Source organism: Pyxicephalus adspersus, chromosome 6 (assembly GCF_032062135.1).
Source record: "Pyxicephalus adspersus chromosome 6, UCB_Pads_2.0, whole genome shotgun sequence".
In the NCBI taxonomy this organism is placed as follows: Eukaryota; Metazoa; Chordata; class Amphibia; order Anura; family Pyxicephalidae; genus Pyxicephalus; species Pyxicephalus adspersus.
In genome coordinates this window covers 32359724-32384767 of record NC_092863.1, presented here as the reverse complement: position 1 = coordinate 32384767, position 25044 = coordinate 32359724, and the positions used below count along the sequence as shown (strand labels likewise).

At 38.3% G+C, this 25044-nt stretch overlaps 1 long non-coding RNA gene and 1 gene segment (V, D, J or C); one reads left to right on the top strand and one right to left on the bottom strand.

The window, feature by feature from the left end:
• Positions 1-25044, top strand: part of LOC140333452 (immunoglobulin heavy constant mu-like) — a gene marked incomplete in the record, with an annotated part of 720383 nt that overhangs the window by 586255 nt on the left and 109084 nt on the right.
• LOC140333475 (uncharacterized) overlaps positions 15780-25044 on the bottom strand; it is a 32085-nt gene continuing 22820 nt past the window's right edge. The window contains exon 3 of the long non-coding RNA XR_011921369.1: positions 15780-17236. This is a non-coding gene — a long non-coding RNA (uncharacterized lncRNA). The remainder of the gene's footprint in view (positions 17237-25044) is intronic.

The window sequence follows — 25044 nt, the reverse complement described above, 5'->3', positions numbered from 1 at the left end:
AATTGGGCAGATCGGGATTTGCCCCCCTTTTTTATTTACTTTTGTCAGTGCATAAAAGGTTGGTATCTTGGGATTTTGATTATTTAAAAATTCATAGATTTTCTCACTGACTGCCCCCTCTTTGTGTGCTATAAGATAATGTCATAGAATTCCTACTATAAACTCTTTTAGTTAATGCGGGTAAATCAATTGGTACCAATCTTAAGTTTGTAAGATCTTCAAGCACATATCTCTATATTAATTCACGGCCAGAATGACATTTCCACCTCTTGTCTGATGGTTTAATGATTGTATCTTTATTTTTTGTAGGTTTTCTAGGGCTCAATACTGATTTTTTGATAAGTTACAAATTCCTTTCATACTCTGATCTAGTACTTTCACTGCTTGTGTTACTTATTAGACAAAGATGGAAGTGTTTAGACTCTGGTGCAAATCTGGGAAACATGTTGATTTCAAAGTAGCATTTAATTAGTCAGGGACAGTTTCCTTAACCAACTTATCTCATCCAAGGTATCCCTAAATTAAGTATATAACAGTTCATTTTCCTCTTAACAATTGCATGAGATCCATCAACACTCTAAAATCCTCAGCTTTAAAAAGTCTTTAAATTCTTTGCCCAATGAACTAATCTCACTTTTGAGGGGGATATTTATCAAGCTAAATTTATTCTAGCTAAAATGTGTACATCCTTAATAAAGTCAAACTTCTTTTCAGCTGGACAAAATCTGAAACCTAATTCAAAAACTTATTTTCCTAGTGCAGAAGGTGAATACTGAGACATATTTATCACGTTTTGTAATTGACATTCGGTAACATTTTGACCACAAATTGATTGATGGGTCCCGTCTGTTGAAATTAAAAAGCTTGTGATAAAGGTGACTGGTGTGTGAGCCTAAGGTCAGCATGACGTACGCTGTCAGAAGGTGCAGAACTTCTTAAGTTGTATGTATTGATTGGGATTTGGCATTGAAAATGTTATATAAACTTTTCAAATATATAATTGTTTTTTATAAATAAAATAAATTAGTATTTAACCCCTTTTAACCTTTATATTTCAATCATTGCATCATTTTTTTATATTCTAAAAAAGTTAACATTGCATCATTTTTTTTTATATTCTAAAAAGAGTTTACATTTTAACCTTTAGTTAACCTTTTAGCATTCATAAATATTTATATTCTCCTTAATACTGATAAAAAAGCATTTGTGTATTTGTATTGAGAATAGACTATGTTGAAAATAATTTAAATTCTATAAGTAAAAAAACTGGGCTTTCACAGCATCACAATAATGTATTTTTTATAAAAGACCTAATATTTATTAGTTACAAAATGGATTTACACAGCATAACAACTAATGTATTTTTTAAAAGACCTAATAATTATTTGTATTACTTAAAGATTAATGTAAACATATATAAAAGAAACATTAATATTTTACCAAAGCAAGTAAACATAAATGTTGTACAAGCTTTACTTGACAAGTTTTGTAGATATATTACCATATATTACCCATAACACACATAAAAAACCTACTTAAGAAGTAACAAGACGCTCCTACCCTTTCCCACCAAAGATTGCATTTAGATTTAAGAGCAGAAACAGCATCACTGAAAAATCTCATTTCTATCAAGCAAGCCTATTATTGGTAAGTAAAAAATAATGCATTGCTGCATTATTTGTGAAAATGGCTGCATTATTATGTGAAAAAGCCCAGCTACTGTATTTGTAAAGTAATATCCTAATAACTAATTTCACAGCTAAATATGACTCACAACTGTACTCTTCTGTAACACCATGTACAGCTTCCAATCATGTTATTTTGGAGATTGGTGTATTTCCTTTTGTTATTTATATCACAGAGACCCTCCTGATGTGCAGTATTTGTTATTATTGACACATGTCCAGCTTTCTATGCCAAGTTTTTGAAAGTATGACAATGCCAAGTGGTACTTTGATCATTCCTTTAAAGTGACCCTCACCAAATTTTGGGTTCATTTGTTAATTAGATGTATTATTATTTTTATATCCACATTGGGTAGATGATCAACATGCAACAACCTGTGTTGAAAATATGAAAACATCAAGCACATTGACATAAAATGATTGTTTTTGAATCATTCTGTATTTCTGTATCATATATTTAAAACAATTATTACTCAGTATTCAAGTTTATTATTACATATTGTGATATTTTTAAAAGCCAAAATCCAAACTGAAAACATCAGAAGATATCATGCCAGTGTAACAAAACTTTTCACTTACATGCAAACCATTTCACATAAAAATACCCCATTTGTATGCAAAGTAAAATTATAGGAAGAGAAAATGAACAGCGTGGTTCATTATATCTAATAATCTAGTGTATATGTAAATATATACAGATGAGTTCATGTGTAAATACAGAGACATTACCAAGAAGAGCTCACTGAACAGAAGAACACGGCATTATCCTGAGCTGAGTTTCTATCTAAGTGCTCAGTGCTGACATGGTTCATCTCCTGGAGTTATTGTTCCTGCTGCACTATGTACAATGTAAGCTGATCTGTTCATCTATATGTAAGAATATTTAGTAATAGAAATATAGATAACAAACTTTTCTTGCTTTTTCAGATGTCACATCACAAATCACAATGGTGGAGTCTGGTCCTGGGACTGTGAAACCAACAGAGACTCTGGACCTGACCTGTAAAGTGACCGGAGCCTCCCTCACTGACAGCACTAACATGTATATTGTGCACTGGGTCAGACAATCAGAGAGGAAACAGCTGGAGTGGTTGGGGAGAATAGGGTATGATAAATACACAGAATATGCCAATTCTGTTCAGGGACGACTAACTCTGTTCAGAGACACAAATAAAGGAGAAGTGTATTTTAAGTTCACTGGAATGAAACCTGAAGAATCCGGTACATATTATTGTGCAAGACACACAGCGTGTGAGATAGACCAGTAGTGTGTGCAGAAACTGATTTACATGTGTTTAAAGGCGTGAGTAATAGTAGTAACTTTGAGCATCAGCCTTGGCCAAATATATTTCAATCAAACAAAATTTTTACAAATCCCTTTTTTTTTTTTTTTTTTTTTTTTAAAAAACATTTTTTTTTTTAACGTTTGTGATGTCTGTAAAAAATAAATAAGATTAGAATAAATGAGTCTGTTCATTATGCAGGTGGCAGGAGGTAGCAGTGTTATCTTTTGGTGACCCAGACTCTCCTAGTAGCTTCTGTGAGCAGTTACCATCTCTTCCAGCCTCTACAGACTTCAATGGAAAGAGATTACAACTGCTTAAAAATGTCTTTGGGTTTTTTAAAGCAGTTTCAAGACATTTTGTAACATCCCTTGCGGTGTTCCTGAGTGTGGCTCTGGGGGAATTTTCCATACCATACTCTGGGGTTAAAATGCCAGACAGCCAGGTGCACTGGTAAGCCAAATTAGGTCCAAGCAGCAGCAAGGAGCATTGTTAGCCCAGATGAGCGACCAAGGACAGCCAAGTGCGTTGGTAGCCCAGAAGTGATTGCAAAGGCAGCCAGGTGCATTAGTAGCCCATATGTAGTTAGAAAGGCAGGCAGGTGCATTGGTAGCCCATATTTGATTGGAAAGACAGCCAGGTGTATTAGTAGCCCGCATGTGATTGGAAAGTAAGTAAGGGGTATTGGTAGCCCAGATATGGGATAAGGGGCAGCCAGATGCATTGGTAGCCAAGATGAAATTGCAAAGGCAGCCAAGTGCAGGAGCCCATATGTTGGTAGAAAGGCAGACTGAATGTACTGTTTGTAAGCATGTACTGTCGGGTAAGCAGTTAAGGTAAAACTTTACGCTTATAGCTTCTCCTGGAGTGTTCAGTGTTAGGACAATCCCGCCAAATGCTCGAACAATAGTCAGCCAACTTATGTACATCCCATCTAACCCGATATCGTCCTTCAAATTTTGGTGGAATCGTTCACCTTCCTCATCACTGACTGCACCAAGGTTTCCCGGGAAGTTAGAAAGATGGGTATGCAGAAAATGTACCTCGATGCTCATATTGCAACTAAGCACTTTGTAGCTCTCCAAGAGTTTCTGGACAATTTCTGTGTAATATTTTTGCTCATGTGTTTTCAAGAAAGTCCTTGACAATGGCTTTGAATGATAACCAAGTGTTCTTTTCGACTTCTGGCATTGTCCTAATGACATGTTCATCTTTGATGAGCTGCCGAATCTGTGGACCATCAAACACACCAGCCTTTAATGTTTTCAAATGACAGGCAAGGAAATGCCAAAATTAGGTACTTGAAACAGTCTCCTTTAGTTGGCATAGCTTTAACAAACTACTTCATCAGACCCAGATTCATGTGCAGAGACGGGAATATAATATTCTGTCTATCAACAAGTGGCTCGTGTAGAATGTTTGGATTACCTGGTTTTAGGGCAGATCTTGGAGGCCAATTTCTATCTTCCCAATGCCTCTTACAATCTCTGCTGTCCCACATGCACAGATAACAGGGATACTTGGTGTATCCATGTTGCTGACCAAGAAAGAAGCATACCATTTAAGGTCAACCTAAATGACCCAATTGTGTTGGTCATATTGCAACAACTCAATAACTCTCTTAATGTCTGCATAATCTTCACAAAGCGAAACAGAATGGCCAATTGGGACCGACCCAAATATATTGCCATTGTAAAGGACGACACACTTTAAGCTCAGCTTTGAGCTAACGATGAGAAGTTGCCATTCAGTTGAGTTATAGATTGGAATTCCCAATTCCTCCAATAAACCAGGTATGTTATGACAATACACAAAGCCAGTGTCCGTTCCAAAGTGCTGCAGAAATGCAGTGCATGTTCAAAAGTACAATACTTTTTCAAATAAATTCCTCACACAGTCTTGATGCTAGGAGTTCTGAGGCCTTCTTCGATATTTCCAAAGCATGTGCCAAATCACTAAACTCATGCTGAATAAATCTCTTACTAACAGAGTCCTCTTCAATTTCAAACTCTTCATCACTGTTGTCACCTAGTTCATCACCACAATCATGTTCTTCAAGAGAGGGTAGTGTAATGAAAACCGGCACTGGGATTTTATCTGAATGAGCCACTGGGCGTATAGCCAATGATAGACTAGGATACTCTGTTACATTTATTTTTCTTGTTATATCCTGAAGATTTCACTATACAAAAGTAACAGTCACTGATATGATCTCCTGGCTTTCGCCAAATCATAGGTATACCAAATGGCACGTGTTCCCTTTCTCCACATCCGTAAACCCTCAACACTTTTGCACACCTTATGAGGGGCCAAAGACTTAGCTTGATCACCAAGTTTAACTTTGAAATATGCCAAATAGGCATGCTCTACAAATGTGCTGATGTTCGCCCTTTGACTGGGAATGGTGAAACTGCCACAGATATAACAAAATGAATCAGGGCTGTTTAGGCACTTACGACGAGAAACAGCAGAGCCAGACATGATCTGAAAGAAAGGAAATACGTGTGTAAGTAGAAAAATACATTTTGCTTATTCACTATGTGGAGCAGCGCACAACACAACCTCTGACCTCACTGTCTTGCGTGTAAACGAATGGCCTATACAAATCCACACTACAGTAATTGCATTATTATAAATGGTAGAGAAAAAACCTGATGTGATAGAAGAAAAATAACTGTACTTTCAGAATCAGCATACCTATTTTAGTGTAAATAAGCTTAAAAATTAAAGTAAATAAAAAATGTATTCAAAATTATTCCCCAGTGTTGTTGTTTAATAAAAAAAAAATGTATTGCTGTTAAAATTATCTGAAAAGAGCAATTTTCTCAAACAAAACAAATCAGGAGTGCTGTAAACCAAGCTATTTGTAAAATAATATCCTGATAAATGAATTCCACCAATAAATGGCAATTGGATGCTTCTGTAACTCCATGTACAGCTTCCTAAGTATGTTATTTTAGGGATTTGTGTATTTTCATTTTGTTATTTAACCACCTGGCCATAAAACCCAACCTTGGTTCGGAGTAAAAACACTTGCAAAAAGTGTTAAACCCGAACTTTTCTCAGGTGGTTAAAAATATAAACAAACGTTATATTGCAATCCGATTGTCATACATTGTATGACAATCGGATTACAGCTGAAAGAAAATACTTAGCTGGTCCCCGCAGCTCCTCCGGACACGTCTGTCCTCTTCCTTCTTCTCCCGGCGAGTGCATTGACGATCCCCCGGGGTTTCCCGGCGACATCACTGCATGCGTCGGTGCAGGAGGCGGGGCGGGAAATTCAAATAACTTTGTATTGAACTCAATACAAAATAGCTGTATTGAGTCCAATACAAAGAAATCTTTATATAATATATATATAATTGTATTGTATATATATTATATAAGCTACTGTACAATTACATTACATTATACACTATTTTTTTTAAAAGATTTTTTTAAGTTTTTATTCAATTTACAAAATTTTGTACATATTTCGGTGAGTTATGCGGTAATTCGGTGAATTATAAGTAATTATTGTGTAACTCAGTGAATTATAGCCTACAATCTAAAATAAATTTCTATGCAAAAGTGTTAAAGTACGGAAGTTCGGAAAGAATTAGAGCACCCGGCATTCACGTACGCGTCCCTCGGCAATTCCCGATGACCTCCGTGCATGCGCCCGTCAATGGGGGTCGTAGCGGGAAATTCAAATATTTTGTATTGGATTCAATACAAAGTCCTGCATCCAATCCAATCCAAAATAATACAAAATATATTTATGTGGTTTTGTCTATAGGTATGTGATGTTGGACTATGTTTTAAAATTTACGACACTAGGGAGGTGTTTTAGAAAAATATATTACTATACAGTATACCGAATTATCGCATTTTCAGTATTTTCTTTATTTATGTATTCTTGTTTAAGCTGATTTTTGTGTTTTTTCTTTAATTTTATTAAAAGTAATTTTTTTTTTTACATGATTGTGTGTTTCAAACATTTTTTATATTCATGATATCTACTAGACCCTTGTTCGGACATATTGCTGTAAGTTACAGGTCTACAATTTCAAAAAAAAATTTCATGAAAAACAGTGTACCGCTTTTGGTACTGAAATCTAGACATCAGTGAAACGCCCAGGTGGTTAAGTCACATAGAGACACTCTCTCTGCTCTGCAGTATTTGTTTAAAAAAATAGTAGTAAACAAGTGATCACACACTGTTTTATGGTATGTTACTAACAAAATAAAGCCAAATTATGCTCAGATATGCTTTAGAAAACTACAGCATTTACTTCTTCCAACTGCAGTGCTAGGTGTCTGGGAACAACTTCAGACTAAAACGCTAGGTTTTCCAAATGGATTTACAGGCTTTCTCAAAGGCCTAATCAGATATTTTTAGTACATTTTTATATTTTTGTTTAGTTTTGTTTTACCTGCAGTAAAATTAGACATTTTGTGGCGTTTTTAATGCTATAAAATTTCTGTAAAAAATAGATAAGATTAGAATAAATGAGTCTGTTCATTGTGCAGGTGACAGGAGGCAGCAGTTATCTCGTGGTGGTCCAGACGCTCCTTGTAGCTTCTGTGAGCAGTTGCCATCTCTGCCAGCCTCTACTGACATTTAATGGAAAGAGATTACAACTGCTTAAAAATGTCTGGACAGGCGTTTTTAGGTGTTTTTAGAGCAGTTTCCAGACGTTTTAATACAGAGCATACAGAGCGGATACAGAGGAGCTCATTAACGCATACCTAAACTCAGAATTTTTACTTTACATAAAAGGGTAAACAATTTTTTTTTTAAGTAAAAATGTTGTTTGTTAGTGTTGCTTTAAATGCAACACCCTTTAAAAAAAATGCAGCACCGTACCCCTAATTCAAGAATGAATAAAGAGATACCTACATCATGCATCCTGGGAGGCTCTGTGCAGAAGGAGCCCTTTCATCAATATGGAAACAATTGCCACTTTTGCGCATGCGCAGTGAGATCGACATGTATATTCCCAATTTATGTCACCTGATCCCACACCTGCACAGTGTTAGGTCAGCTGACACAGGAACAAGAAGAAGAGGAGAGGATAAGATGTCGGCGCAGATTGAGTTTACTTTTGCTTTAACATTCCATCCTGAGATGTGAGACAAATCTAACACCTCATATGAAAAGGTGAAAGCATATATGGAAATTATGACACATTTCTTCCCAACAGAGAAGGAAGAGACGGAAGCCTGGCATCAACAAAAGGGTGATTGGGTCATTGTATTTATAGGGCTTTAGCCTTTTGGTGTGATAGCAAGGAGTATTTGGAGTCATAAAGATGCCTGGATTTCTGCTACAGGTACTCCCTGACTTGAGGACATCTGACATACATATGACTCCTAGATATGAAGATATGAAGGGGACTTCCCTGCTTGGTTGTGTGCAGGACAAGGGCATGAAGGGGGGAGAGGGGGGCAGTTTACATGTCTTACAGAATAAATATTTTGCTAAAAAAAAGCTGAGACTGAGCTCCTTCTGCAGCCTCTTGTAACTCTTTAATGACCAATACAAACTCTGCAGTTGTTTCTTTTTGCAAATCAGAGCACATATACCGTATTTTTTGCCGTATAAGACGCACTTTTTCTTCCCCAAAACTGGGGGGGAAAAGTTAGTGTGTCCTATATGACAAATGTGTTATAAAATAATTAAAATAAAATACTCACCCGATACCTGATCCTGCGTGTGTCTCTGGCTGCAGCAGCGTCTGTCTCCTCTTCTCTCTGGCAGCAGCACGTGTTTTCTCCTGTCTGTAAAGCAGAGCGAAAGAAGCCGGCACAGCGCCACCTGCTGTTCCCTCTCCTAACTGCCGTACAGTGGAAAAAAAGCACAGAGTGATCAGAAGGGGAATTTGAATGACAGAGTGATCAGCAAGGAATTTTGAATGACACAAAGTGATCAGAAAGGGAATTTGAAAGGCATAGAGTGATCAGAAAGGGAATTTGAATGGCACATGAGTGATCAGAAGGGGAATAATCTTTCAGAATCTTTTTTTTCTAGATTTTCCTCCTTTAAAATTGGGTGCGTCTTATATTCCGGAGCGTCTTATACGGCGAAAAATACGGTAGGTAAAGATACACATATATGTAAATATATTCATATGAGTTCATGTGTAAATAGAGAGACATTACCAAGAAGAGCTCTTTGAACAGAAGCACACAGCATTCTTCTGAGCTGAGTTTCTATCTAAGTGCGCAGTGCAGACATGATTCATCTCCTGGGGTATTGTTCCTGATGCACTGTGTACAATGTAAGCCGATCTGTTCATCTATATGTAAGAATATTTGGTGATATCAATAGATAACAAACATTTTCTGCTTTTTCAGATATCACATCACATGTCACAATGGTGGAGTCTGGTCCTGAGATTGTGAAGCCAACAGAGACTCTGGAACTGACCTGTAAAGTGACCGGAGGCTCCCTCACTGACAGCACTAACAGCTCTGCAGCCAGCCTTTGATCCTCAGTCACACCAAGTTTTGAATGATTCCCATAGAGGTAATGAGTTTTACTGGGATTAACCATATGGGGGTTCAGGAGAGCTCACTATCTCTAAACCTTTGAGAAGTACCTATATGTAGGGAAGTTTATGTGTGGTTGTGTTAGTTTGTGGATCAGGACAAGTAGAGAGAAGTGAGATAGGGGGAAGGAAACGCAACAGGTGGTACAGGATCAATATGGAGGTTTTCAAGGAGCTGAGGAGAAGAAACTGGCAGAGACATATTATATCCCAGCTCATGGTGACAGGCTCAGAGCAGCCACTAATCCAACCTGGTGGAAATGATGTTTGATCTGCCTGCATAAGACAGAATGAGAACGAAAGCTTGCTGAAACTAGCCAACACTGTCCTCCACTAGATCTTCATCTTCCCTTCAGCAAAGATGACATTTTCAGTAACTCAGACGGCAACATTAAAGGCAACTTGGATCTAGAATACATTATTGAGTAGTAGGGGTCTCTGATGTAAGAGGGGAAATTCTGATGTAAAGGGGGTTAGGTGTGGAAAAGAAACTACAATGGTGATTCCATTGTAAATAAAGCCTTCCTGTGTAAAAGCCAGGCTCCTGGTTTGAAATGTTGTCTACACTGTATCTAAAGCAAAGGCCTTCTTTATTAGATCCATGACCAGGGTAGCTCAGACCATCTATCCTATATTTGAACCACACCACTCCCCCCAAACCCCCAGCCTGCTTACTAACTTTTACCACACTAATAATGACGAGGACCCTTCATGCACGTAAACTGGCTGGCAAGCAGCTGTTTATTAAACATAAATAAAATGACCAATAAATACCAAATAACCATAATAAGTAACCCCTTAAAATTTAACATCAGCAGATGATAAATATCCAAATAACTAACTGGTAACCAAATATTTCCAATTTACAGAATCATAACCTTACACAACAGTTACCCACAAATTACAAACTCCAAATTCCGGAAAATAAACCAAACCAACCAGGCTGCAGGCCTCAGAAGGCAAAATCCACCCCAATAGGAAGTTAACCTTTAAACAACTCAAAAACTTGAGTTGGCCTACTGTGGAGTTTAAACAACTCCACAGTAGGCCCTTAGCCGCCCGGCACTGCTCCAAGGGCTATGACCATCCTTTTACCATAAATTGGGGTGGACCCTACAAAGAGGATCCCCCCAGCCCAAAACCCATCACATACAGTACCATGCACAGGATCTTTGTCTTCCAAAACCCTAGCTGCCAAAATTCCACCTACTCAACACCCAACTATACCTAAATCATTGAGGAGGGTGGGCGGGTAAAATTTTTCTTTCTAAAAGAGGGACCCCCTTCTATTCTACTCCTTTTAAGCCCCTCCATACAAAATCTCCTCCAACCTCCCCATCAAGCTAGCCCAGGTTCCTCCTCCAGCTAGCAAATTAAATTAACCCTTACAAAACCTGGTGAAGTCTTCCACCCTCCCAAGCTACAGGCCTCTCTCATTTATTGGATAGCTCAGGTTGGTCCTCTGATCAAGCGAAACAGCTAACTAAAGCAGACTAATTTTTTATATTCATATACATTTATTAGTCATATCTAATCCAGATCTCTCAAATTCACACTTCCCTAAAGTAGAAAATGTTGTCACATAACACAATCAGAAAGCTAGATATACAAGAAATAACACAGCAAACTTCCTGTGTCTACCACACTTTCCGGAAAAGCCAGCGTTTAAATATCAGGGTGAGGGCCCTATTGCGATTTTCCAAAAATGTTAACATTTTACATACACAGCAAGTGTATGTGCCCCCTCTTCAATCTATAAAAAGGTCTTCTGCAATCTGATCTAACAAAAAGGAAGGGGGAAAAGACTTGCAGGGACCCTTTCCCACAATCTGATCTCTGTGTTGAGGGGGTCTGAGGGTAGGCGGCTTATTTGGAATACAAAAGCATCTTTAATATGGGGATCTGCAGATTTCCCCCTTTTATCTCACCGAATGAGTACAGGGTGTGAGATTACCTGTAGCATCTGGGTCAGAAGACAGCAGTGAATCAGACAACAGACTTCAAAGTTGGAGTTGAAAACAGACTCCTGCCTGTCTATTTATTAGCACTTTAACAAACAAAAGAAATGGCACGGCTGAGCAACTATATACCATTACTGAAATAGTCCAGCAATTTAAGCAAAACCAAGGCAGTCTTTAGATCACAAAACAAGCATGTTCCACTCACATGTAATTGTTTCGGGAGCAAGGCAGAGCTCTGTCCCCCACAGCTCTGGGAACTAACTGAGCTGCCTCCTAAGCACCCTCCAGCTTGCAACACAGTGCTGATCCTCTTCCCTCAGCCTCTTGCTGATCACTCTCTCAGCCTGGATCCCCCTGTCTCTCTCTCAGCCTGGATCCCCCTGTCTCTCTCTCAGCCTGGATCCCTCTGTCTCTCTCTCAGCCTGGATCCTGTCTCTCTCTCAGCCTGGATCCCTCTGTCTCTCTCTCAGCCTGGATCCCTCTGGCTCACTCTCAGCCTGGATGTCCTCTCCCTACACCTGAGTGCAGGTGCATATTTACCCAGTCAGGATTGGCTTGGGCCAAGGAACCCACCCTTTCACTCCCTTGGCCGGCTCCAGGGTCCTAAAGAACCAGGTTTCTTCCTGGAAACTTACACAGACCTATCTACTCTCTATTCCCTGGAGCCTTTTATCAATTTCCCTGACATTCTTAGTCACACTCTGTCACTCTGTACATTGTCCCCATTCCAATAAAGGGTTAAAAAAAATTCTAAACATAATGACACCACACCTTGTATCAAAATACCTATTTTTTCATAAGTAAAGTAAGTTTTTTTTAAGTAATACCTGTTTCAGAATCCAGCAATTTGTACATATGTGCACCATAGTTGATCCATCCATCCATCCAGCAATGAGAGCCTCTCTTCCAGTATCACTATAGTACTCACATTGAACTTATCCAGCACGGGCTCCTATAGTCAAGGATGACAAGCTGAAGGGTGACAAAATGAAGGGTGCTCTATGTGGCAGAGGTTTCCTAATAGAATTTTTACTTTAATTAAAAGGGTTGTCTACCCTTTCATGTAAAGTAAAAATTCTGAGTTTATGTACGCTTTAAGTATAATTTCACAGTTTTTCCCTTTATTCTACACTGTTGCTATTGTTCTGTTATTGTTCCATGATTAGTCTTTATTTTTTGTTATGTGTGTGTTATGTTTTTACTTTATAAACACTATGAAAAGGGAAGCTGAATCTCTAAATGCTCTACTGCAGTCTACCTGTGAGTATATGTTTAGCAAGGGTTAACAAATTGGTCAACCTTGACATGTGAGGGCCCTTCTCAGCCTGCTGGTGCTTTGATTGTTTCTAAGCATGCTGGATAATCTGTGCACACTGTGTGGGCTGAGAGAGGGCATCATCACACTCATAATCAGATCTCACTGTTTTGTGTAAAAGATAGAAACACGATCTTGTTATTTATTAGAAAGACCTTGTAAATTTAATGTAATTTTCTTCCTTGAACACATTCATCATAGCTCCTAACTGTCCTGTGTTTGGCAGTCATCAGTAAATGGGCTTTATTTATTAAAGTTCTCCAAAACCGGAGAATAAATGCCTTTATGGGAGAACTTGGGTGATCCAGAAAACCTTAAATAGATCTGGTCCAGTAAAGAAAACATTTGCCAACCAATAGCTAATGATTTTAAGAAATTCACTCTAGGTTTGCTAAATTACCCCAATTCTCCCAAGTTCTCCCATGATATTCTATCTTCCCCTTATAGATGCCACATAGAGCATCCTTCATTTTTTCCCTCTTCAGCTTGTTGTCCTTGACTATAGGAGCCCATGCTGGATAAGTTCAATGTGAAGGCTGTAGTGATGCTGGAAGAGAAGCTTTCATTGCTGGATAAATGGATCATCTATGGTGCGCACATGTACATATTGCTGGATTCTGAAACAGTTAGGCATTACTTAAAACAATCAATAAATAACTAAGTTGATACATGGCGTGGTGTTATTATGTCTAGGATTTTTTTTAACCCTTTATGGAAATGGGGACTATGTACCCCTGTACTCATTTGGTGCGGTAAATGGAGTCCCTGCAACCTTTTTACCCCCTTCTTTTTTGTCCAATCAAATTACAGAGGACCTTTTTATGAATAGGAGAGGGCCACATACAAATGCTGTCCCCATTTCTTATCCAAGAAGGTTCTGAGGCTATTTAGGGGTCTGGTTTCAATATCAGTGCAAACCCCATGCTGTTTTTATCTTGGTTGAAAAAAGACTTTGGTCATTAAAATGCAAGTGTTTAGGCATTAAAAAAAACATGCCTTTTCCCTCGAAATTACACCATAGTGCCTAGATATGTATATTAGGCTCTCAGGAACAATAAATACTTTTTTTTACCTCTATTATGTGAATTTTTAACATTTGTGGAAAATCCCAATAGGGCCCTCACCTTGATATTTAGACACTGGCTTTTTTAGAAAATGTAGTAGACACAGGAAGTTTGCTGTGTCATTTCTTGTATAAATAGCTTTCTTATTGTGTTATGTGACAACATTTTGTATTTTAGGTGACTGTGAATATAAGAGATTTGGATTAGATATGACTAATAAAGTTTAAGGAATATGATAAACTAGCCTGCTTCAGTGAGCTTTTTTCCTGTTGGGAATGACCTGGGGTTCTTTCTTATAGTCTACAAACATCCGTTTATGCCTAATCAGAGGACCTACCTGAACTATCCAATAGATGTGAATATATTAAAGATACCTTGGTATCACTTCTTTCACTTCAGAAGTCTCTTTTCCACATCAGACCCCCTTCACATCAGAATTGCCTCTCTTACATCAGAGAGCCCTCCTTTGCATCACAGTAACTCATTTTCACATGAGAATCCCCTCCTTTATTTATAATAAAATGCCTTTCACTTTACAAGTCCCTCTTTCACATCAGAATCCACCATTTCACATCAGATGCCCCCTCCATTATATCAGTGACCTTCTTTCACGTCGGAAACTCCTACTACTCATTAATGTATTCTAGATCAAAGTAGCCTTTAATGTTGCTGTCTGAGTTACTGAAAATGTCATCTTTGCTGAAGGGAAAAAGAACATCTAGTGGAGGACTGTGTTGGCTAGTTTCAGCAAGCTTTGTTATCATTCTTTCTCATGCAGGCAGGATGGATCCACAAGGTTGGATTAGTGGCTGCTATGAGCTGGTCACCATGAGCTGGGATATAATATGTCTCTGCCAGGTTCTGCTCAGCTCCTTGGAAACTTCCATATTGATCCTGTACCGGCATCTGTTGCTTTTCCTTCCCCCTATCTCAATGTACTTGTCCTGGTCTACAAACTAACACAACCACACATAAACTTCCCTACATATAGGTGCTTCTCATAAGTGCAGGGATAATGAGCTCTAGTGAATCCCTGTATGGTTAATCCCAGTAAAACTCATTACCTCTATGGGAATCATTCAAAACTTGGTGTGATCAAAGGCTGGCTACTTCAAACAACAGAGCACCTATGATTTTCAGGAACAGAGCGGTGGAAGTATTTTGGGTCGTTCTGTGTAGGTAGAACTGCTGAATGGCTGTTAGATAACAGTCAGGTGACTGAAAAAATTCAGCGCACTGTACCTGGCTAGCAATGACTGGAATACAGTTATTTCATAACAGCAAAAAATTGGTTTTGCAAAAAATTATGAAATATTAGGAGAAAGAAATCTAAGCTAAAGAATAATGAAATAGCTGAAGGGTATTCAAAAGTGTTGAATTAGGCTATGTTCAGACCTGCGTTTGAAAAATGCAGCCTCTACTCCTTCCTTCTCTGCAGAGGCAGGCACCTAGGAACAAGTTCACGCTAAAACACTTGTGATTTAAAGACTAGTTTATTCTTAGCTTAATTTAAACAGGAAATTGAGCTGATGGCAGGAGGTTCCTTCCATTGTCTTGTATCCGTTTTCGGTCCGGCACAGAGAGAGCGTCAGGCTCGGACATCCTCTTCGCTCTTGTGTTCTTATTCCTATGTCACCCGATCTCGCACTTGGCAGGTATGAGATCAGGTGATGTTGATTAGGAAAAAACTTTGGCAATGTTTTCCCCATTGATGAAAGAGCTCCTTCTGCACAGAGGGAGCAGCCAAGAGCCTCCTGGGGTGCGTGACGTTGGTATCCTTTTATTCATTCTTGAATTAATGGGACAGTGCTGCACTTTTTTTAGCACTTAAAACTACACTAACAAACACAATTTTTACTTTAAAGAAAATAGGGTTGTTTACCCTTTTATGTAACGAAAAAAATCTGAGTTTAGTTTCGCTTTAATGAGCTCCTCTGTATCCAGGCTGCCTGTCTTGAGCACAAAGGGTGCTATGCAGGCATTAAAACATTTGAAAAGTGCTCTAGAAACGCCTGTCCAGACATTTTTAAGCAGTTGTAATCTTTTTCCATTAAAGTCAGTAGAGGCTGGCAGAGACGGCAACTGCTCACAGAAGCGTCTGGAGCGTCTGGATCACCACAAGAAATTGCTGCCACCTCCTGCAGCCTCCACAATGAACTGACTCATTCATTCCAATCTTATGTATTTCTTACACATTTTAAAGGATTAAAAATGCCACAAAATGTCTAATTTTACTGCAAGTAAAACAAAACAAAAAAAAATAAAAATGTACAATAATGTCTGGTTAAGCCTTTGCAAAACCTAGCGTTTTAGCCTGAAAGGATTAAGTGCTGTATTTTTCTAATGCAGATCTGAGCATATTTTGGTTCTATTTTATTAGTAACAAAACATAATACAGTGTGTTTACTAGTTTACTACACATGATGGTCCTCTTAATCTGCATTTACTCTAAATCAAAATAGTGACTGCCCACCACACTGATCTTTGTTTCAAAATCAAAGGATTTGTAATAATTTTGTTAATTTAAAGATATTAGGCTAGTTCTATTGTTTTATTAATTACTACTATTACCCATGCCACATATAAATCAGTTTCTGCACACACTTTTAGTCTATCTCCCACGCTGTGTGTCATGCACAATAATATGTACCGGAATCTTTGGGTTTCATTCTAGTGAACTTAAAATACACTTCTCCTTTATTTGTGTCTCTAGACAGAGTCAGTCGTCCCTGAACAGAACTGGCATTTTCAGAACTGGCAGGGGTGCTGTGGGAAGAGGTGCGTGCGCCACCACGCGTGCCTCTTGTACCCCCCGAGGGCGTGGCACTCGGCTCCCTCACCACGGGGCGGGACATAGTTAGTTTGAATTCCCTGCGGCCAATCGGTCAGGTGGCGCAAGGTCATTGGTCACTCTAGCCATTTAAGGAGAACCTGTCCTGTACACCATTGCCCGCTATAGGCCTCTGTGTACACAGTGTGCTTGGGTGCGTTCTTTGTGTTGGTTAACGTCTCTCTAATTGTCATTATTATAGCGACCTGGTTTGATACCTGACTCTTGCCTGAACTCTGCCTGTCCTGACCTCGGATTGTTTGTGACCTCTCTTGTCTGCTGCCTGCACTGACCTCCTATTGTTCCTGACCTGCCTTTGCCTTACCCTCCTGTACTACGCTTCAGACTTGATTTCTGTAAATACCCTGTCTTGTTTTATGACTAATAAAATTTTAAAAAAGGACTTTTGGAGTTGGCTGTGGTTTGTGTGCCCAAGTGCATTACAACATGTTAGTGCTGTCAGTGAGGGAGGCTCTGGTCACTTTACAGGTCATTTCCAGAGTCTCTGTTGGTTTTACAATCCCAGGACCAGACTCCACCATTGTGAATTGTGATGTTACATCTGAAAAAACAGAAAATGTTTGTTATCTATCAGATATCACTAAATATTTTAAATAACATATACATGAACAGATCAGCTTACATTGTACACAGTGCACCAGAAACAATAATCCCAGGAGATGAATCATGTCTGCACTTAGACAGAAACTCAGCTCAGGATAATGTTGTGTGCTTCTGTTCAGTGAGCTCTTCTTGGTAATGTCTCTGTATTTACACATGAACTGATTTAAATATATTTACATATGTGATTACAATAATTAGGTGTAATATACCAACTATCTGCTTCTAAAATTTTAATTTGCATACAAATTAAGCCTTATTTTTTGAACTGGTGAAATGTTATGTTACACTAGGCAAATGTTTACTGATGTTTGTATCATATTAATTAATCACATTATTATCCTATGATATTAGAGATTGTATACAAGATAATACAACAATCATCTTACTTGTGCTTGATGTTCCAACAAAAACGGCTCTATTTATAAATTATTCCCCTCTCATTTCTTTCTAGATTTGTGCATAATTTTCACTTACATAGGTAGCATATCCTATGGTGACAGCTGTGCCCAGGAGATTGGTTTCTAGATGGCAGAATGAGTTATTTTTATTAATAGGAACTGAAAGGATACCCAAGAGAGATAAAATAATCTGTCTGCAAATTTCAGACAAATTGTAGAGGAATAATTGATAAATAGAGCCCAAGGACCACTTTCTGTGTTTGCTTGGTAACACAGGTTATTATGTGATTACATTCTACCCAATGTGCATGTATATAAAATTCGGAAATATACTTTAAATAGACCTGGCACTTACCAGACCACCAAATAGTCAATGCGCTGGAAAACACCTTCATAACCAAGAATCAAAAATGCATGTCAACTGACAGAAACTGATCTGCTCCATGCCTTCGACCAGTGGAAAACAAGACTGCATTGGTGTTTAATTGTAAATGGAGAGAATATTGCATGGGGAGAAGCATTAGAATTGTCATATAAATAAAAACAAATTGAGATATTATTTCAGTCTCGTTATTTATTAGACAGACCTTTTATTCCCACAGGTCCCTTTTTAACACAGGTCTTTTTTTAACCAACAAAAAAACAGCATAGGGTTTCCACTGATATTGAAATCAAACCCTTCAATAGGCTCGGAAGCTTCCTGGATAGAAAATGGGGACAGCAAGTGTATGTGCCCCTTTTCCTATCCATAAATATTTCCTCTGGTTTTACAAAAAGTAATAGACATCATTGTTGATTTATTGAATACCTAACACTTCTTGAGGTGTCTAAAATCTAATGGTAGCTGGAAGAATTACACCTGAATCTAAGCCACTATACTGCATTATCCATGCAGACCAGGCATTGGGCATCCAAGAGTGAATAAGATAGACTATCATGGAAGAACTTGGGGAGAATGGGGGTATTTCAGCAAATCTAGAGTGGATTTCATAAAATCTTTTAGTTGGCAAATGTTTTCAATTCTGGCCCAGTTCCATTCCACGTTTTCTGCATCAGCCAGGTTCTTTCATAAAAGTCTGTCCTAGGTACTCGTGGAAAGCTTTAACAAATCAAGCCCATTTATAATGGGTGATGGGACACAATGACTGCCAAAAACTGGTACAGTGCTGGCAAAAACAGCACAGTTCGGAGCTATGATGAATGTGTTCAATTGTTCGGAGCTATGATGAATGTGTTCAACCCCCACCCCTACCTGCTTACCAACCTGTCCCCCACCAATAAATACCCAAACACAAATCTTGGATTTAAAATGGCTGGAAAGCAGCAGTTTATTTAACCATTCAAGTAACAACAAACAAACAAATATCCAATAATAAATAAATGACAAATAAAATATTACATTTTACACTTTTGATGAGCATACATTAACATAACATACCACTCCATTAATATTATTATAATTAACATTAAACCAGGATCATATAATGCCAACATATTACATTGAATATAGCCTAATTAACCAACAATCTAATTCCCCTTTTAATAATACATAACCATTACAACAATATCCATAATGTTATCAAACTCCAGATTAAACACCCAAACAACCTGGCTGCAGGTCTCAGAAGGCAAAATCCACACCCAACAGGAATTTAACACTTTCAACATCTCAACCTTGGCCCCTAGCCACCCAGCACCGCCTCAGGAGCCATAATTATCTGTTCACCATAAAGGGGGACGCCCCACCAAGAAGGATTCCCCCCTGCCAAAATCCACCACTTTTCCAATGCACTGGATCCTTGCCCTCCAAGACCCCAACTGCTAAAATGAACCAAACTTTTAAATTATACCAACACGAGAAGAGGTGGGTGGTCGAGAAACTTTTTTCTTCCAAAAGAGGGCCTGCCACTTCTGTCTAGCCCCTTTTAACTTGTCCTATTCCTAATCCCTTTTTACCCCACGCTCCACGCTGGCACAGCCAGCTCCAGCATCACTACATTTTATTAACCCCTTAACACTCCTGGGTTAGGCCTCACACCCTGTCATGTAGGCCCTGCTCTTAATTTCTTAGGGCTACGACCCTATCTTTTGGCCAGTGTAACAGAACATTTCACGAAGGGATAAAACTATTTCAAATATGAATACTTAATTTGTATGCAAATTAAAATTATAGAAGCAAATAGTTGGTTTATTACACATAAATATTGTCATCATGTATGTAAATGTATTCAAATCAGTTCATGTGGTCAAGAGCTCATTGAACAGAAGCACACAACATTATCTTGAGCTAAGTTTCTGTCTGATCAGTGCAGACATGGTTCATCTCCTGGGGTTATTGTTCCTGGCGCACTGTGTACAATGTAAGCTGATCTGTTCATTTACTGTAAATGTAAGAATATTTAGTGATGTCCAATAGATAAACATTTTCTGCTTTTTCAGATGTCACATCACAATGGTGGAGTCTGGTCCTGGGATTGTGAAACCAACAGAGACTCTGGACCTGACCTGTAAAGTGACCGGAGCCTCCCTCACTGACCGCACTAACATGTATGCTCTGCACTGGGTCCGACAATCAGAAAGAAAACAGCTGGAGTGGTTGGGGGTAATAAGGTACAATCCTGCTATAGACTACGGCAGTTCTGTTCAGGGACGACTGACTCTGACCAGAGACACAAATAAAGGAGAAGTGTATTTAGGCCTTTGCACAAGTCTTCACAGGCATGTGTAAAAGCAAGTGTTTTAGCCTGAAATTGTTCCTAGATGCCTGGCTCTGCAGAGTAGAAAGCATAAAGGCTGCATTTTTCAAACGCAGGTCTGAACAGCCTAATTAAAAACTTTTCTGTGAAATTATCTAAGAGGAAATGATGCAATGTATGATATTGTTAACCTGCATTTACTAATTCATCTACATGTAGACAATGTATAGTATGCATATATATGTATCCATTTGGATTTCTACTAGTTCTTTTTATCAATGCATGTGGATACATATATAACCAAAACATCCACTTCAAAAATTACCAATACACTCCCCTTTCCCGCTAAAGATGCTATTACTTTGGCTTCTTATTAGATTTAGGAGCATGGACAGCATCTCCGAAAAATTGACTAATTTCTATCTACTGGGTAAAGCAGGCTTATTAGTGTTTGATAAAAAAAAAGATGCATTGCTGCTAAAAATATGTGAAAAAGAGGTTTCCTGGGGTGGAGCCTAAGATGGTGGCTGTGAACTAAAAGAGCTCCAGCAGCAGGAAATACAGTAAGGCAAAGTGCAGGGAGACAGGCAAGACAGACAATCTCTATATAGTGGGTTGGTTAAACACTGACTTGTTAACCTATCTATGATAGAAACTAAATTTTTATTCCAATATTAGCAGTTAAAAGTTTCTTGTTCTTTTTTTGAAGAAGATCTAATCCTTGTTTTTGTGGCTATCACAATAGTCTCTCTCACCAATATGAATCGGTCTACTTACCCAACGAACACAACCAGGTCATGGAAGTTTATTTCCCTAAATGCCAAAGGCATTATAACACCTGAAAAAAAATCCTAAATTTTGTGTATGGTTAGTAGTTACAAGTCTCAGTATTCATCCAAGAGATTCACTTTAGAAACCAAAGTATTCAGAAATTAACTTCTAACAACTACCCAATTGCATACCATGCAACCAGACCTATTTCAAAATCCAAAGATGTTTCTATTTTATTCTGCAAGCAAGTGCATTTTGAGTTGGAAGAACAGATCCCGGAATCTGAGGGCCGGTAATCTTGATCATAGACCAGTTACTCTTGCTAACATCTATAGCCCTAACGTATCTCAAGCACGATTTTTCCAAAAAATTTCAAGAATTTTACAAGACTTTGCTAAAGGCATGCTTATCCTAGGTGGCGATTTTAATGTCCCCCTTAACCCACTGCTGGACTCTTCTACGGGTAGTGAGACTTTACATTTTTTAAAGCACTTTGTTCCATCAAAGCTTCCCTTTCTACCCTCATGTTACACGACACATGGCCTACACTCTATCCAAATACTAAAGATTATACATTCTTCTCCCATCCCCATAATTGATACTCACGCTTGGATTATTTTTCATATCTCAGGGAGATCCTACTAACCTCTCCAAAGCGTCTATAGAACCAATAACCTTTCTGACCATGCTCCTATTACATTCACCATCTGTCTACCGGAAGGTTCCCCGAGACAAAAGTTCTGGAGACTTAACCCATCCCTGCTCGGTGATATTGCAGTAACGAAGGATGTTAAGGCAAAACTAGAAGAATACTTTGCACTTAATGCTAACCCTAACACTGATCCTGCCATTACATGGGCAGCCCACAACGACTAAATTTAAAAAAATGAAACAACAAGAAATTTCTTCACTGATTAACAAAATCCAGAATCTAGAGTTAATTCATAAGCATACACAGACAGAAAAAAACAGAACTAACAGATTTGAGACAAAAGCTGAAAGAGTTACTCTTCGCACAAGTTAAACATGCATAAACACCATCCTCAAAGTTCTTTTACGAACATGCTAATAAAAGTTGTTGATACTTAACTAGAGCTCTGAAAGTGAAACAGGCCCGGAACAATATAGCACAAATTAGAGATATACATGGTCAAGTATACCTAAAATCAGATAAGATAGCCAAATACTTCCAAGCATTTTACACACAACTCTACAACATAAAACCTCCCCAACAACCTGAAGGGGAACTGATTGACAAGCAGATAGCCATACTTACCTTTTTAGCTAAGTATAGCTCAAACAAAATATCAGCTGAAAATGCAGAATTACTAGAAAGAATTTAACTTGGAATTTCAACAGACCTTAAAGCAATTGAAACCGAGCAAAAGCCCAGGTCCAGATGGTTTGACCACTCAATATTTTAAAGCCTTTGCCCCCATTCTAGCCCCCATTCCCAGTAGGGAGTCTAGAGACAACAACACCAAAGCTTTTAATCTGGCACAATGGCACATCAGAAATCAAACCATTAATGCTTTTTCTTATCTATGGATGCTGAAAAAGCATTCGATAGGTTGTCATGGGATTATATGGCAGATGCGTGCCCGAATACTTTCATTATACTCTAAACCTTCAGCAAAGGTCAGAATAAATGGCCTTCTTTCGACACCTGTTTCGGTTAACAACGGCACCAGACAGGGTTGCACACTGTTGCCCTTGATTTTTGTCTTAGCGTTGGAATCCCTTTTGAATCAAATTAGAGAGAATAATGAGAACTCAGATATGTGCAAAGATATCAAAGAATATAAACGAAGTACATTCGCAGATGATATTCTTCTTACACTTACTCATCCTATCTCCTCCATTCCTGCACTACTTTATACACTAGAATCATTCCAATACATCTCCTATTTTAAAATCAATTACTCAGAATCCTGTGCTCTTAATATTTCGCTGTCTTCACAAGAAGTGAGAAAATGTCAAGCAAAGTTCCCATTCACGTGGCAAAAAAAATCTTTCACTTATCTAGGCATACAGCTTGCCTCATCAGTTTCAGACTTGTGCAAATTTAAATGTTGTCCTACTCCTTTCAAAATTGTCAACAGACCTGAAAAACTGGGACAAATCAGCCTTTTCCTGGTTTGGAAGAGCGGAAATTTTGAAAATGAACGTCCTACTGACAATTCTGTATCTGAGGCAAACAATCCTGATCTTTCTGCCAGACTCCTTTTTCAAGTCTATATTTTCATGTTTTAGAACATTCCTCTTGGGACAGAAACCACCTAGCATAGCATTTTGCTTCATTGCAACACCAAAGAAGAGGGGAGGTATAGGCTTACCAGATATCAGGAAATACTGCTGGGCTTGTCATCTTGCCAGAATTGTTGACTGGTGTGCAAACTCCCAATCTAAGGACTGGGTAATTTAGAACAGTTATACTCCAAGATACCACTGAACTCTATCCCATGGATTCAGAGAAAGAATTTAGACCCAGAGCTCTTTCCCCATCCTTTTATTGGAGCTTCGTTAAGGGTGTTTATGCTGATGACTTGTAGATTTAATATATCGTCTTCAAGTCCTCTCACCCCAATTTGGTCCAACCCTGCATTCCCACCAGGCCTATCAAATGAGTTTCTTATATCATGGCGAGAGGATCGAAAACTAGTGGCGGGCCAGTTTTTTGTCAGGGGCAGGTTCAAGGAGAAACAAGCACTGCAAGCCGAGAATGAAGGCTAATTAATACCGCAGTGGTCCTATTTCCAATTAAGACATTTCCTCAACACTTTAGACAAGAATATATTATGCTCTAGACAAACAACTATGTTTGAAAAGCTGTGCCAATCCACTGGTCCAAAAAGGCATACAATATCACTGATATAAAATCTACTTTCAGTTCCCCCGGACAGCCCGGCGGATGGTGAGCATACAAGAAAATAACTTTAAAATATGCACAAGATGGTACAGAGTGCCTCTAGACTTACATAAAATATACCCAAATGACTCAAAATGCTGGAGATGTAAAATTGCTGAAAGTTTTTTTTTTACACATGTGGTGGAGCTGCCCAATTATAGAACCTTTTTGGGATGAAGTTATCAATTTGTTACCGAAAATTACAGGGGAACATGATATTATACCCCAGCGCAAATTCTGCTACACCACAAAACACCACAACAATAAAAAAAAAAACACTTCTATTCTATGTTTTGAATGCCACCAAATTGTTGATTCCGAGACTATGGAAATCAATGTCTAGGCCAACCTTACGTGAATGGTTTGCTCAAATTGATCGTATTTCAGAAATGGAGGAAATGATTCATGCATCCCGGGATGCTATAACAAAATATTATACCACTTGGGCCTTATGATGGAACTTTCATGACTCCCATGAATATAGAAATGTGTACAACGATACTACATCGAGAGTCCATCCTTCTGAAAGATACAAATATTTTCTTCTGCAAAATATCCCCTCCTTTTTTCTGTCTTCCTTCTTTCTGTCTTTCTCTATCCTAAAGCCACAAGGGCAAACAGAAAAGTGCACTTTTTTCAACACCTTAACCAATTTACATTTGTTGTTTACCCTTTATAAGGTGGGTCTTCTTGCTGTTTTTTTACATGTTTATTTTGTTATTTTACATGATTAAACTTGTTAAAACTTGAAAATGTATTATAAATATGAAAAGACATGTATGTTTATCCATTGCTATTTCAATAAAGCTTTATTTTGGAAAAAAACATGTGAAAAAAGCCATTTCTTCAAACAAAATAAATCAGAAGTGCTGCTGTATGTAAACCAATCTAATTGTAAAATAATATCTTAACCACCTGGGCGTTACACTGATGTCTAGATTTCTGTACCAAAAGCGTTACAGGTTTTCATGAA